The 16,741-nt window shown below is 41.8% G+C and overlaps 1 protein-coding gene across 4 annotated transcripts in view; it reads left to right on the top strand.

The window, feature by feature from the left end:
* Positions 1-2,084: 2,084 nt before the first annotated feature.
* The window catches only part of LOC115203517 (zinc finger protein 609), a 111,208-nt gene continuing 96,551 nt past the window's right edge, over positions 2,085-16,741 (top strand). For all 4 annotated transcript variants that reach the window (XR_003880184.1, XR_003880183.1, XM_029768275.1 and 1 more), the window contains exon 1: positions 2,085-2,493. The gene's annotated coding sequence lies outside the window, so the exon portion shown is untranslated. The remainder of the gene's footprint in view (positions 2,494-16,741) is intronic.

The raw sequence follows: 16,741 nt of genomic DNA, 5'->3' as shown, positions 1-16,741 counted from the left end.
GCTGTACATGATCCCATGCTTGTTACTCTTTAACCTACCCATATCAACCATATTCATATTAACATGTTCTCCTTTGCCAGACTGAATTTGAGCCATCATCTATCCTTTCTTTCTACTTTCTAAATTAATTCATGTTTATCACCAATCCCACTGTTGTGACAAGCAGTGTTGTGGACAAAAAAGAAAGGTGCATTATTTGAAAATTAAAAAAATTCGCTGTTGGCTCAAATTATTCATAATTTGTGTTAGAACAATGCCTAAATTAAAAGAGTGTTTATCATCCCTGGGTGAGCTTCAAGGCTCACAGTGTCTCTTTAATGTGGTAATGGAAGATCATACTCCACAAATCAAACCGGTGTCTCTGTTATTCCAAATGACTGATTGATTTGCCATTTTTCAGCAAGGGAAAAAATATTACACTGTCGACACAGCTTGTTCATTTGGGTTCAGGCTGGCACGTCAGGCAGACAGACAGAGAGGGGCCTGGTCTAATGCCTGCGACTTGAAGGGCGAGTCATCAGTGATCTCTCTCTCCCCACTGTGCTCATTCACTGACTGTTATTTATCTTTCCAATGGAGACTGGCTGCTCCTTGGGGGAGGATGAGTGTGCCTGCCAGCGGGGAACGCATGGGAAGATGGAGGACGGTGGCTGACTGCTGCTTTGGCTCTGTGTGAAAATGAGCCCATTAATTCAGTTTCCCCCCAGGCCTCCCTGTGCCTGTTGTCTCTGTTTGTTAGTGAGATGATTCCTTCTGTCACGTCAAAGGGAACATTATCATATTCTTGTTGCCGGGGAAACCGTGCAGCAGCCAGAGAGAGGGTGAGGATCTCTTTAAGCCGTTTGAAGCGGGTAAACATGAAAGGTTATCTGTGGCGCTTTATGAGAAATGGCAATATGACAGACACATTTTTTTCCTGTACTGTAATTCTTCTGCCTGCTTCCTAAAACGATACAACATAAAATATCTTGGTTGAGATGTAAGTCTTTCTGAACAATGGAATTTAGGTACTGTGAGTGAATCTTGTGAGGCCTTCAAACAGCTCATTCCATCAAAGTTAGGCTTATATAAAATTTCCAACTGACCTGCACTTCAAATAGTTCAATCCAAAAAAGGAGTGCGGATCAAACCTCACTGAAATGTATTCCTGTGTCAATTGTTGTGTAATTACCTTGCTGTGTGCAATCAAAACCATCAACCCTGCAGTGAAAACTCTTGGAGATTCATCCAGCCAGTGTAAGCCACACTATACCATTGAGGTCCCAGGCCATAAATGAAGAGCCACACTGACCTGGTCCAGGAATGTCTCCTAGGCACTTCTGAAAAGGCTTGAATAAGTTTAAGCAACATGGGGAACATGTGGAGCTACTATATTGCTTATACTTAGCTATCAGTGGAGGCTGCTGAGGGGAGGATGGCTCATAATAATGGCCAGAATGGAGTATATGGAATGGTATCAAGCACATGTTATAAAAAATGTTTTCATGTGTTTGATACCATTCCAGTCATTATTATGAGCCATCCTCCCGTCAGCAGTCTCCCCTTAGTAGTATCATTCTCTCATTACATTTTTGGCCAATAAAATATTTCCTCTCATCTCCTCAAAACCAATAGCTGACAGATATATTCTACCCTGAAATATGTCATGGCATCCACATGGGAAATGTATTCTGCTCTCCAAATATACAGTTCTGAGTACATTGTGTCAAATAGGTACTGGAGAAATTGTTTTTATTATCCCTAATGAAGGAGGCACTCTATAAAATACAATTTCCATGTTTTACTAAATGTTCTTATTATGTTATGCATTTTTTGTCAAATGTTATGATAAATTGTCACTCATAATGCAGGAGGACACAATTAATTTATCAAGCCAATGTTTTTTTTGCCATATAGTTTATGTATTATGAATGTATTACTTGGAGATGTGTGCAGATTTCATTACATTTTAGCAAACATTTGGTCAAAACAACAATATAATCCATTCAAATTCCAGTTCTGTCTCTTTTTACTCAAGCGCACCCCTCCTGCCAGATAGTTCAATCCGAATGGAACATTTGTCCTGGATTTCCTAGCAGCTCGTTCTGCTTGTTGGTTACGTTGTATCAAGCTCCAGTATTGGAGGGTACTAACAACCAGCAAGATACAGATACATCGAAAGCAGAGGAATTAACCCGGGGAGGAAATCTGTTCAATGTTGGATTTACTGTTCAGAGGACCAAAGGGAAATATTAAATCATTGAATGGTTTGAGATTTAACCTAAAAATGACCGCCCGAGCTGGTATTTTCGATTTGGAACGGGATCTCAAAGTGTGATGGCAGCAGTCCAGTGAATTGCTGGCCTCTCCTTTTCCTTGCCGTTGGATTTCTTGGGGAGTGCATTGGTCTGTGGTTATTTTGACACATTTTGTTGTCATTCTCGTCAATTACTTTTACTCTTTCTATCTATGGAGTGTACGTAATCCGTCGTTGTACTGGGGTTTGCACACGGGGTAAGTGTCGCCTAAATATAATTATATTGTATTTTGATATGTGGTGGGACTGGGAGAGACTGCTTGCCAGCTAGCAATGAAGCTAGCTAACGTTAGCTAACTAGCTGTGCCCTGAGAACTCATTGTTTGAGACACCTAGCTAACTAGCAATAAGTTTGTCACAGAAAGCAACGTTATTTGACATGTATACAGTTTAATGCTAGCTACGAAATTAAGGAACTAGCTAACCAATATTTATTTTAGAAGAAGCCCTTTTGCCATGAACACAGAACAATATACTGAATCTGGGTATCAAATCGTGCAGCTAGAAGCCAACTAGCCTAGCTAACGTTAGTTAGCAAGCTAGCTTGACACGCTTATTTCACAATATGCTACAGGGTAATAACAGTCTTTGGAAGTTAGCTAGTTAGCCATATTGGCATTCTGTACATTTATAAACTGTGAGGTGATTGGGGTTCATATTTTGGTTCTATGCTAACCAGTAACCTAAGGTCAACTCGAGCAGCAATGTCAGGGCTGAGATTAACACCTCATGCACGCTGTGACATTATTTGATTGCTCAGCCACATGCATTGCAAGGATTGCCTGGAGTGGAGTTTGTCGGCCAACAGAACATTGCATGCCAATACAACTCTCCCTGGCTCTACATGTGTAAGCTTGCTAGCTAAACGCTGTATTCAAATCTCATACCATTTCCCAATCTCAAGCATATTTGCTATTATTACAGTAAGTACCACATGCTAGAGACTGACAGATGATTTATCTAGTTTGGACATGGCTGTGGTTCTCAGCAGCCAATACTGGTATAGGCTAGGCTTTGAGAACATTCACTGCCTAGTAAAATGATGAAAGTACAATGTCAACATGGTATGAAGTTATTCTAGTACTTGAAATTAATTAGGAAAATAACAAGGTGTTGGCTGAATGCCTTGGAAGTCTGATGGGGATTAGGCCCATGTTGGCTTGGCGCTTTTAAACATTTCCACTACTAACAAATCAAACCAGATGTGAAAAAACATTGTTTGTTGTGAACCACACTTATCTTGGTTACTTATCATTACCTTCCCTAATCCATAGTAGACAGTACTTTCCCAATAGTTGCGTGTGTATTCCATAGTACTGCTAGATATCCCTAGTGAGTCAACGCATTGTAAAGGCTACAGGTTCCATGCATGTGGGCAATTCCATGGTAATGGAATTACGCTGAGACTCAGATTTTTCACTTTAAAATGTAAACCAAACAAAAACCATAGATTTTGTTTTTACTGTTATTCTGTGACCAAACTTTGAACAGTTTTTCCAATAAATGTTTTTTTATTTAACTGTGTAAATTGTTCAAAGTAGTCATTGTTCATAGATCTGTATGGTTTGTTAAACTCGTAAATCACTGGTTTTTGTTTGGCATATATTTTAAAGTGTGAAACCAGAGGCTCAGCGTAATTCCATTACCTTGGACTGGCCCACATGGGTGAATCAGTGATTTGTAGTCTACTCTATTCTGACGATAGAGAAATCAAGCTTGCTAGCAGGACTTTGATTTGGAGTGTGGACCCACGGAAGGAGTGAATTCTACAGTGACTATGTTCCATGGAATATAATGGTATGTCTCAGAAACAAACATGTTTTCATCTTACCTGTCTTGGATCAGCCAATCACCTGAGGTCACTTTGAGAACCAGGAACAGTAGAGCATTAAACTACAGTAGAGCATTAAACTACACTGAACAGTGACTTTTCAGCCTTTTTGTTTAGAGGCTAAAAGCATCTGATAGTTTTATTTCAGGAAAGGGATTACGTCAGTGTGGCTCCAGTCATCTGATGGTAACATCAGCTGATGACAAACTAGAGGATTTACATCCTAAAAGGTAGCTGGCAATTTGAAACCTCAGGGGAGTCACTTGAACAAAGCCAATTCTCAGAGGTTGGCTGGGATTGAAATGAGGCTTAAATGAGGGTTCCAATTGATTAAAGAATGTTGTTTTGAAATGTGCCGATTTATGATTGAATTGTTTTCTCAATTGTGTTTGCTTAGCCTTATTCAAGGACGTGTATTTCTGACCTAGCCTATAGCCTTACTTGAAGTGTGTTTTGCACACATTTTTCAGCTCCCCTGCCACTTCCTATTACGGTTTGACAAAGCTTTCAGTCCAGTGGGCTTTACCTTTATCGACAGGTCATGAGTAACACAGCTTCTTTACTGTACATCAGCATCTTTTATAAATACACAGATTCCCACTGGCCAACACACAAAGTGCTCCTCTCCCCTAACAAAAGTTCCAGGTATACAACTTCAAAACCTATTGACCACAGGGTGAAGGTATCGTTAAAACTCCAATGGACACTGCATATGTTGTGATCTTTATCCAGATTTTTTACGTTTATCCATTTATGGATGTTAATGTTCTTGAAGCTGGTCCTGTTTAATTGCATTGCTTTAAGTATCATTAACAGCTCAATATGATTGAATAGCAGAACCCGTGTGGTGAGATATTGAGTTTTGTGAGAACCTCAATTTATATTCAGTAGGCTTAGCTGCATTACATTTTGTAACTGAACTTTAAGCCTTTCTGAGGTCTAGTGTCAAGGATGTGCCTGGTTTGTCTACTTTTATCCGTCTCTGTTGTAAGCCGTTATTGGACACACTACTCACATACACTGAGTATACGTACGGGATAAACGCCAACGTTCTGTATGTTACCTTGGAATTAATGGACGACGCAGCGGGAAGATATGGAGCCGAGTCCCTTTGCTGAGTACATTTTTCCGAGGTAATGTACAGAACGGAAGCATTTATCCCGCTTAAACCAAAGTTGCTAATGAAAACAATATAAAAGCACACTGGTAGAAAAACGTTCATTGGTATTTTTCAACGCAAATTCATACTTTCTCATCTTTTGGTTGCTTAGAGACTTGACCCAGTCGTTCGTTCTTTGTTCCATTGCCATGCTCAGTGGCAACGTTCTTATTCTTGCTTGCTGACACTTAGCCAACTAGCTATGGCTACACAGTCACGACCTCTGTAGCCAGAAAAACAGCAAATGAGCTATTTTGTTGACATTAATTTGGATACATCCACAACCATGTGCTGATAATGCCCGATGATGCCTGGCATAGCTAGAAGAGTTTGCCTTCTCGTCAGGACACTCAACATTGACTGTTAATTACGAGGAGATTGCTTTGCATATCAAACACTAGACTAGATGCTAGCTAAATAGTTTGTTGCTAGCAAAACTTCCAATATGACAACCAAATTAAAAAAAGATCAGTTTCTGAAAACAGCTGGTCAAACTAGAAACATGGGAGGATTTGACAGCTTGAGTGGCGGAGGGGACAGGAGAAATTCATGTTAATCACTCGCCACGTTAGGTCAGATGCTCAAATGTCTCTGTAAAAACAAATCAATGCTAGCTAGCTACGTCTTTTCCTCGGTGGAACTGCCTTTACAATGTATCCAATTTCAGTTTGTGTGATTGTTGGTTTAGCTTTCTGTAACTGTGTAGCAAGTAGTCTGCATGTGTAGGTGCATATTGCGTCATGATTTGAAGGTTTCCCAATGTCTGGTTGTAATGTCCATTCTAGAATGCCCTTCTAGCCAATCAAAAACGACTATTCAACAATGCTGTGGTATAAAAAAAACATTAAGGACACCTGCTCTTTCCATGACATAGTCTGACCAGGTGAATCCAGGTGAAAGCTATGATCCCTTATTGATGTCCCTTGTTAAATTCACTTCAGTCACTGTAGATGAAGGGGAGGAGACCGGTTAAAGGATTTTTAAGCTTTGAGACATGGACTGTGTATGTGTGCCATTGAGGGTGAATGGGCATATCAAAGGATTTAAGTGCTTTTTGAACGGGGTTTGGTAGTAGGTGCCAGGCGCACCGTTTTTGTCAAGAACTGTAACGCTGATGGGTTTTGCATGCTCCGTTTCCCATGTGTATCAAGAATGGTCCACCACCCAAAGGACATCCAGCCAATTTGACACAACTGTGGGATGCATTGGAGTCACTGTTGGTACAGTGTAGTTGACAGCTATGAACTGGTGCGTATAGCCATTCTGTCAGACTATCGAAGGACCTTTCTCATCATTCAGGCTAGTGAGGTTTTCAATTGTCCACAGATTTCTGTATTACTTCTCCCTTACTGAGCTCACTTTGTAAAATACTGGTTTGTGGCCAATTCACCCAGTGTTCTGGCTGTGCCTCTTTGCATTGGTACTGATTTATGCAGCAGGGAGTCCTCTCAATGCAGAAGGTAAAGTCTGTAGCGGTTTTCTAGGCATTGGTCACTGAGCCACTGTCTGGATCAGCAACACGTCTCTGTACTTGCCCCTTAGTTTATTGTGGCCTCTGCAGATAATTGGATAAGTGAGAGAGAGGCAACGTTTTTCTGTAGACTGCTTCCTGCCAAATGGAAAAGGATTCCAGTGTGTTTTCATGCTAATCGCACCGGGCCTAAATGACCAGCTCTATAATAACGTTATCTAGCTACTTCTGTTGGACATAATCACACACAACCTACCTCGTTCTGGTTTGGTTAGATTTTTATAACTAAACCAAGATGCAACACAGTCTGTTTCAAATGGGAACAAATGAGCCATAGTGGGCAGAACAAGCAAGGAGGTGGGCAGTGCCAAGCACGAGCTAGCAAGATCCTATTGGCGCGTTCTAGCATTAATTTGCATATTTCCGTTGAGGAACGCCTACTCTGAAGTGTGCAATAACTCAATTCGCCTTTGCACTCCTTCTAAACAACATTTTATTTGTTTTACTTTGGGAAAGGGTCTACTAAACTTAGTCCACTCTGTTTGTAACAGATTGTAGTTTTGGGAACATAACTGTATTGAGATCTAATGTTTAATCGTGAGATCTAATGTTTAATCGATGAGTAAATGGCCAGAATATCGGCATAAATCCATCTTCTCCCACTGCCGGCCACTAGGCTTCCTTTCACTACCATATTTGGTAGTGAGTGGAAACGCCAACCGGATGCTTCACGTTTATACATCATTTGAAATATCTGTCTCGTTATTCTGTGCTATTAGTACCTGATGCCTGGTTTGATCTAGCCATCTGACTGAAATGCATAAGTCTAGGACAGTGGATAAGGCTTAGTTCTGTGTCTTTTCCTAGCGGTTTGTTTACATTGTTCACAGCAAGTGATTTGCAATGCCAGTTGTGTCAAACAAGGCTTATTCTCATTGCAAAAGCTGCTTTATGGGGACTTGGACTAGCCTCCATGTACAGTCACTGCAAACAAAGATGTTGCTTATGATGAGACAGTAGTTCAGTTCATAGAATAACTAGTATAGAAGCCATGGCCTTGTGGTGTCTCCCTTGTTAGACTAATTATTATACAATTGGCCTGTTTCTAGACAGGTGTCGGGCGGTTGACGTACTGTTCAAATAAGGTGCTTGTCTGATTGCGTTAAATACATTCAACAAGTTATTGCTTTTGAAATGTGTGTGAGTGGTACCGTGGTTTTTAGAACGGTCTTTAATCCCCTCTTATAGCTCTGAGCTACATGGCAACATTAATCACTCTCACACCACATCAAGATGCTGCTGTTGTCCAGGCCTAGGAACCCCAGGAAGAGTAGCTGCTGCTTTAGCAACAGCTAATGGGATTCTAATAAAATACCAAAAATACTAGGGGCTAGTCTACATTCAGTGTGTTTTAACGTATGACTTACCATTCTGGTTAGGTGAGATGTTCAGTGTCCCCCATACAGACTTATGAAAGGAGCAGTGTCTATTTCCAGTGAGGTATTTGGCCCATGTCCTATAATCCAATTGTAGGTACGGTATTGATTGACCAGATACTGGTATGAATGTAATTTTTAGGTCTAATATGCTAGTCATTCTCCTTTTATCGTGCTGAACACAAGGAATGTCCCTTGAATTGGTCGACTCAAGTCCGTTGGAAATGAATGATGTTTAGTGAATAGCCCAGAGTCTAGATTCAGCCCAGTTCAGAATATTGACACACATTTGAGTCACTGTTGTCTAGATCTACAGATGGACTCTTGTTGGCTGCTCACTCACACAAACGTTCATGCAGTGAATCCATCAAGTCTGTTGTGAATAAAGTTGAACTATGCATTCTGGATAGGAATCATTCAAGATGTCCACTGGGTTTGATCCAATTCATCTAGGAAACAGTTTTTTTTTGGCCCATCTGAGCTTTTGAAACGTTGAACATGCTGAGTGGGGTAGGCTAGGTCTTTACATATCGTATACCAGGGTATTTGGAAATAGCCATGGGATGGTTTTTCAATACCATCAATACTTTGAAACTATTTATTTTGAAGTTTTTCAATACTTTTTTTTATATTTGTAGCTACTTAAGTGAATACCTGCAGTCAACTCGTGCGATATGATTTCACCTGTCACATTATTTTACATCATGACGCTTTTACCATAGTTCCCCAGAACAGTTGAGCCAGTCACTTGTTTGTAAATAGCACAATGGTGAAAGCAGGAGCAGGTAAGTCAAGCTGTCTATTGACGGGTCGGCTTCCAAGTGTTTTTTGTTGTTGTTGTTGCATAAATATAGTGATCAGGGACGTGCAACTTGTTTCCCTTCACAGAAAATACATCAGTGCAACACATTTGGTAGAAAATGGCTTCATTTTCATCAGATGACAACAGAAGTGCAATGCTATTTGGCTGGCAGCCACAGTGAATTAGTAAATGAGCTGACAATGAAAAATCAAGGTCTTTTTTTTGCTTAAACGATGCATGTCCATCCTATTTCTAATGTTTATTATAGAAAGAATGCAGCCAGCTACATTTCCTAATGTTTTGCTTGAAGTTAATCTGGCATTTTACCAGAGAAAAGTAGACTACATTGAGAAAAGTACCTGAGAAAAGTAGACTACACCAGTCAGAGCGCTGTCTGCTGATAGAATCCCGTTTTACTGAAGCACAAAATGAGTCTGATGACAGCAGAAATTACAATAAGAAGCATTTTAGGTTTAACTTGCTAGTTATCTAAATAAGTGACTTAATTAATAAGGTGATGGTGCATCATATTGTGTAAGCTTTCTGCCGTCTTTGAGAAGTCAAAGCCCTTTGGAGGAGTTATCCGTACAGCTGCCACTATCTTTATATCCTCTTCTTTCTCAGCCTGTCTGACCCTCCCTCCTCTTCTCTGAGCAGAGCAGGCAGGCCCTTTCCCTTGTGACTCCAGACGGGTGGGTGTGTACATGCTGCTTCAGAGCAGACAAGCATGCTTCAAAACTTTGTTCATTTGGACGATGTCTCTCGTTCACATTCGCTTGTAAATGTCCAAACTCACCAAAAATGACATTCTGTAGCACCTACCTATACATGTATAACTTTATAAGCTGGATTGCCTGTCTTTGAAATTTGTTTATTTTCGTTTGCGCTCCTTAGATAAATATGCTAACAGATGCCCAATGGGGTGTGTGTGTGTGTGTGTGTGTGTGTGTGTATATATATCGATACAGTTAGGAGTTTTGGCGCAGGTACCTACATATCGTAATATTATTTTGGACAATATTACATCGATATTCTGACTCCAAATATTCATTTGTAAAAACAATCTAGGTAGCGTTAGCGCCAGTCAGCTGTACCAGCACCAAAACTCTGGTATTTTTCATCTTATAGCTTGTTCTCCTTTTTAAATAGTGAGCCAACCTGTTTTCAGCACTTTTTTATATCCATGACTTCTCATGCTCTCTCCTGTTCCTCTTCAGCAGAGCATTATGTTTGGATCATCGAATCACAATACTTAGGTGCTGATATGGTATTTGCGATTCTAAGTATCGTGATAATATCATACCGTGAGATCCCTGGCAATTCCCAGCCATACATGCTATCATTTGGTTGTGTTCAAACCCAATCAGATCAATTATTGTTATTATGTTTCAGTGGGTTTTATTTGAGTTAGGCAAAAATTTTACTTTGGCTACCTCAAGTAGCCTACTACTCAGAGCTTTTTGGTTTCAGAAATAGGCACTTGTAGTCAGGCAGGCATGTGTTTTTCATTTTCATGCCAAATTGCATTGGAGGTTTCCCTTCTATGAAAATGTCTTCTCTTCTCATGATTAGAGCTGTTAGCGATAAGCTGTTTTGCCAGCTGTTAAAAAGGTATGCTAACACATGGAACATGAGGAGGCCTGTCAACCAAGTGAAGGATCTCTTTGCTTGAATTCCTCTAATTCCGCATTGGCAAGTAATGCAGTTTCTTTGGGTGTAAAATGAAGGTCAGATACCTTGCACAAGGAAGAATCATCCAGGTTGATGTGATGGAATAGGCCTAGAGATTGCTTTTATGAGCAGTTGGTATTCCGTACTGTGTTTTTGTTGTAATTTGGAAATGTGAAATGGTCTAAGGTAATGCTGTCCTCCAGGACCAGATGGTGCTTGATGTAGGCCTACTTGACTCCATTTAACTTACTCCACTTAGGCTACTATATTAAGGTACGTTATCCTATTGATTATTGCCAATTGGTTAGTTCCAGCCTCACTAGATTTTTGTCAATGTGTAGCCTATTTCAGCCATGACAATTTATTAGGAAAAGTGTCTTGCTTAGACTGTAATAATCTCATGTATACAATGTGTATTAACATCTCTTCATAGAAAGTGGCCTTGGGCAGTGAAAACCTCTGTTCATAGGCTAACGATTCAGTAGTCTGAGTTTCTGCTACACAGGGTTATCATATTTTCTTTGGGTTAGGTAGTGTTTCTGAAGTCCCAAAGCTCTTTGATGGAAAACTTGTTCTGTTGGCCAACTCACAGTAAAGTTTGGGGCGGCGAGAAATTGGTCTTGAAAAGCAGCATGAGTCGACTTATCCATCGACGTGGATAAGGTTCAAGTTCAGAACAAGCTTCATTTTCGCAATTGGTGTGTGGGGTATTACTGGGAGAGTCCATGACTGTGAGGTCACTTCTGGTTACTGTTTTAAAGGGCATTCTACTCCAAAAATGCTTTGAAACTCAGTTGAATTTAATCTCTTGATCTTAATGACATCACCAGCCCGGCGTTACTGGATTTGATTTGATTTTGTTCATGCTCGCTGTCGACACAACTGAATTATGCAGAAATCACAATTACATTTCGACAATAGTACGTTCAATTAAAAATGTCCTAGCTTACAAGATTTTAGCTAACAATTATTTAGCTGTGCGCCCTTTTACTAAATTAAATATAGGAGAAACACTGATCATGCTGCTCACATTTCAGTCTGACTTAGGGATCTGAAGTCAGTTGATTAGGTTTGATTCAGTGCAGGTTTAGTGCTGATGCATTTGGCCTACATCGTTTAACAGCTGCAACAGCGTGCTTGTATGGCTTTACATTCCTTACACCATCTGCAAAGATCAACTGGGAGTTTTCCTTGAAAGTTATTTTGTCTGAAAGTAGACCAGAAGGAAGGATTGAGAAAGGCAGAGGTAAGGAAAGAAGAGACCATATGGAGGGAGAGCGGGGGAAGGAAAGAGACCATACGAGGGGGGAAGGAGAGAGGGGGAAGGAAAGAAGGGAGAGCAAGGGAGAAGGGACCATACAGAGAGGGAAGCAGAAGGCTGAGGTGCAGTAATGTCTACCTGTGCCTGGGGAGTTCTCTGAGATTGCCTGCTGTTATGGAGGAATCATGTCTGAATGGCACTGCTGAGCCTATTAATGGAGTTGCTCTTGTTTCTGCCAACTTGTCAGCCTCTGAAGAAGGGTCCTCCCTTCCACCCCACACCCTACTGTATCAACTGCCTGGAAGAGATCAGTGACATGAGGGCCACAGACAATTTCTCTGCAGGTACATTAGCGAGAAGGCCTTCGCCCAATTTACTGAAGCATTTTCCCCTTGGACTGTAGGTGTGATGACAAACATTATTTGACTCAAGTACATTATCTCCCAGGCACAGCCATAGTGGCAGTACATTATCTCCCGGGCCCAGCCATAGTGGCAGTACATTATCTCCCGGGCCCAGCCATAGTGGCAGAATTGCAAATGAAAGTACAGAATCTTCTTTATTATGCAGCATCATGGAGCCATTTGATTGATTGTGAGTGATGGGTTACATTATGAGGCAGCTGGCCATGGGTCGGCACCGACCGTTACACTATTGTTAACCAGTATATTGATTCTCCCCTTTTGGCTCATATGCCGCTGAAAAGACACTGCATTGCTTGATAATGTTCAGCGGTGTCTGGCTTCAGTTCTTTTTCCACACAGACACAGAACCGGCAATGGAAAAGATTACTTTTCATAACATCGCTCACAAAATTATATTGCTTTGTTTATGTGTACTCTGGGACTAGATAAAATATACAGGAAATAGCCTACTTGAAGTGTTTTCACCGCTTAGGTTTTAGACTGTGTACTTCACCACCGTCTGAGCAATGGGGATGTTTTCAAAGCACTGTAGACACTTCACACACAAGATGGGAGTCTGGTTAGTCTACATGCTACAGTTGAATCAGATAAAATGTGTCAGATTGTGATGTGGCAGCTGAGCATTACTCTTGTCGTATTGATGTAGGGCTTCCCAGCTACGTGGCAGAAAGGCAGGAGCAAGTTAATACTGGCAGTATTGTATATCAATATAGCAGTAACCATTGCTGCCTTGCAGACACATAAACCGGTAGTGGACAGACTGGACTCTTTTTAATGAGCTCTGTTGCATGCCACAGGAAATGGAAGTCCCACTGTGAATGGGAGCTTGTTCTCCCCAGGTTGACATTAGCTGATATGGAAGCTGGCTGACCCGCAGGCTCCTGATTCCCATCACCTGGAGTTCCCTGTGCAGTTCTATTTTGGTAACCAACTCCAAGCACACAATCCAATTACATGGAGGTTACTGTTTGGCTCTCTGGACGGGGACCTGTCTTATACCAGGAGGCAGGGAAATATTGCTCCTGTGCCAGGTTCTGCACTATTCAATTGAGGTTTTATTGGGTTATTACTCTGCCGCAGTAAATTATTGGGAAGCTCTTGGCAGGTGCCACAGAATCTTTTTAATCTGCCGACGACTGTCAGCTTTCTCTGCATCATAACCCTGTGACTTTTTGCACACTGGTGTTGTGTGGTGAGAAAACCCTCCCTTTATTTCATGGCACTCAAACAGCCAATGTGTTGTTGAGAAACTCTTACCCTGGAACTGTTCACTAAGTTGGGAGTGGTGTTCTGCTAACTAAGAACCGTGTGTGTAGCTTTAACATCCGATCCATTCCAATAAGACAGGGTTAGGAGAGAAGGGCGGAATGAGTCTAGCGGTGTTGCTTGTCACTGATTCTATTCAGGTTGCGTTGGTGTCTGCTTATCCATGACTGATTAGCCTGGGCTACGTGTTCTAGTCCCTAGTGTCTGCACAGATGGTACCCTCTAACATTAGGATGTAGAAACTAGCCTATATCAGCTCATTTTAATTAAAGGGATACTTCAAGTTTTTCTACTTACCCAGAGTCAGATGAACTTGTGGATACTATTTATATGTCTATGTGTGCACTATGAAGGAAGTTAAGAGGTTGTTTCGCCAGCCAATTAACTAGCGTTAGCGCAATAACTGGAAGTCAACAGGTAAAGTAGCATACACTAGCATACTTATAGACTTCCAGTCATTGCGCTAACGCTAGTTAGCACTGGCTTGTGCAACTACCTTAAACTTCCTTCATACTGTATGCATAGACATCAAATGATATCCACAAGTTCATCTGACTTTGGGTAAGTAGAACAGCTTCATTTTAAAGGTAAATCTTGTAGAGTTGGTACATTCTGTGTGCAAATAATAGAAAGTGGACGAATCCTTTCTGTAAAGAGGTGTGTCTCTTTGGACAGGCCAGATATAATCCCCAGCCTGACATGGGTGTCTGATGGATTGCTGGGGGAAATTGGATCTCTGAGAAAAAGACAAGCACCGAGGGGGGTACATAGCCTCGTGCCCTCGGTCAACAGGCTGCTCACTGGGACGTTTCCTCTGTGGGTCTTTTCAAAAGGCTTGATTAGGCTGATTTAGACCCCACCACTGTTTAGCCAGCCAAACGTCACAGCTGCACCCCCCCCCCCCCCCCCCAACAGTTTTACCACACGTCCATGTAGGCTCATCATATGGCAGTTTACCAGTTTTACCACACTTCCATGTAGGCTCATCATATGGCAGTTTACCAGTTTTACCACACTTCCATGTAGGCTCATCATATGGCAGTTTACCAGTTTTACCACACTTCCGGGTGGCGGTTGCTGTGAATCGGCCCTTACTGAAACCTGTTGAGTTGTTAGGCTGCCATGAAAGCGCCCATTTGGGAGGCTTCCGTTAAGGATGGCTGAATAATGTGGACGCCTCCTGCTTCATTTCCCATCTCCATTAGAGGTCGACCGACTAAGATTTTTTAACACCGGTACCGATTATTGGAGTACCAAAAAAGGCCGATACCGATTTAAGCGGCCGACTCTTCTTTAAGTGTGTGTGTATATACATACATGCACGCGCACGCGCACACACACACACACACACACACACACACACACACACACACACACACACACACACACACACAGTGAGGGGGGGAAAGTATTTGATCCCCTGCTGATTTTGTACGTTTGCCCACTGACAAAGAAATGAGTCTATAATTTTAATAGTAGGTTTATTTGAACAGCGAGAGACAGAATAACATAAAAAAAAATCCAGAAAAACGCATGTCAAAAAATGTTATAAAATGATTTGCATTTTGATGAGGGAAATAAGTATTTGACCCCTCTGCAAAACATGACTTAGTACTTGGTGGCAAAACCCTTGTTGGCAATCACAGCGGTCAGACGTTTCTTGTAGTTGGCCACCAGGTTTACACACATCTCAGGAGGGATTTTGTCCCACTCCTCTTTGCAGATCTTCTGTAGAGGCTGACGTTTGGCAAGTCGAACCTTCAGCTCCCTCCACAGATTTTCTATGGGATTAAGGTCTGGAGACTGGCTAGGCCACTCCAGGACCTTAATGTGCTTCTTCTTGAGCCACTCCTTTGTTGCCTTGGCCGTGTGTTATGGGTCATTGTCATGCTGGAATACCCATCCACGACCCATTTTCAATTCCCTGACTGAGGGAAGGAGGTTCTCACCCAAGATTTGACGGTACATGGCCGCGTCCATTGTCCCTTTTGATGCGGTGAAGTTGTCCTCTCCCCTTAGCAGAAAAACACCCCCAAAGCATAATGTTTCCACCTCCGTGTTTGACGGTGGAGATGGTGTTCTTGGGGTCATAGGCAGCATTCCTCCTCCTCCAAACACGGCGAGTTGAGTTGATGCCAAAGAGCTCCATTTTGGTCTCATCTGACCACAACACTTTCACCCAGTTGTCCTCTGAATCATTCAGATGTTCATTGGCAAACTTCAGACGGGCATGTATATGTGCTTTCTTGAGCAGGGGGACCTTGCGGGCGCTGCAGGATTTCAGTCCTTCGTGGCGTAGTGTGTTACCAATTGTTTTCTTGGTGACTATGGTCCCAGGTGCCTTGAGATCATTGACAAGATCCTCCCGTGTAGTTCTGGGCTGATTCCTCACCGTTCTCATAATCATTGCAACTCCACGAGGTGAGATCTTGCACGGAGCCCCAGGCCGAGGGAGATTGACAGTTCTTTTGTGTTTCTTCCATTTGCGAATAATCGCACCAAATGTTGTCACCTTCTCACCAAGCTGCTTGGCGATGGTCTTGTAGCCCATTCCAGCCTTGTCGGTCTACAATCTTGTCCCTGACATCCTTGGAGAGCTCTTTGGTCTTGGCCATGGTGGAGAGTTTGGAATCTGATTGATTGATTGCTTCTGTGGACAGGTGTCTCTTTATACAGGCAACAAACTGAGATTAGGAGCACTCCCTTTAAGAGTGTGCTCCTAATCTCAGCTCGTTACCTGTATAAAAGACACCTGGGAGCCAGAAATCTTTCTGATTGAGAGGGGGTCAAATACTTATTTCCCTCATTGACCTCTCTTGGGTATGTTGGATGTGACCGTCCAGCCAGTGAAATAGCAGGGCAGCAAATTCAAAACAACCAAAATCTCACAATTCAAATTTCTCAAACATACGACTATTTTACACCATTTTAAAGATACACTTCTCCTTAATGCAACCACATTGTCCGATTTTCAAAAAGGCTTTACGGCAAAAGCATAACATTAGATTGTTAGGACAGCGCAGAGACAAGAAAAATCACACAGCCATTTTCCAAGCAAGGAGAGGCGTCACAAAAACCAGAAATACAGCTAAAACTAATCACTAACCTTTTGATGATCTTCAT

This window comes from Salmo trutta, chromosome 12, assembly GCF_901001165.1.
Source record: "Salmo trutta chromosome 12, fSalTru1.1, whole genome shotgun sequence".
NCBI lineage: Eukaryota > Metazoa > Chordata > Actinopteri > Salmoniformes > Salmonidae > Salmo > Salmo trutta.
This window is presented reverse-complemented; position numbering and strand designations above follow the sequence as displayed.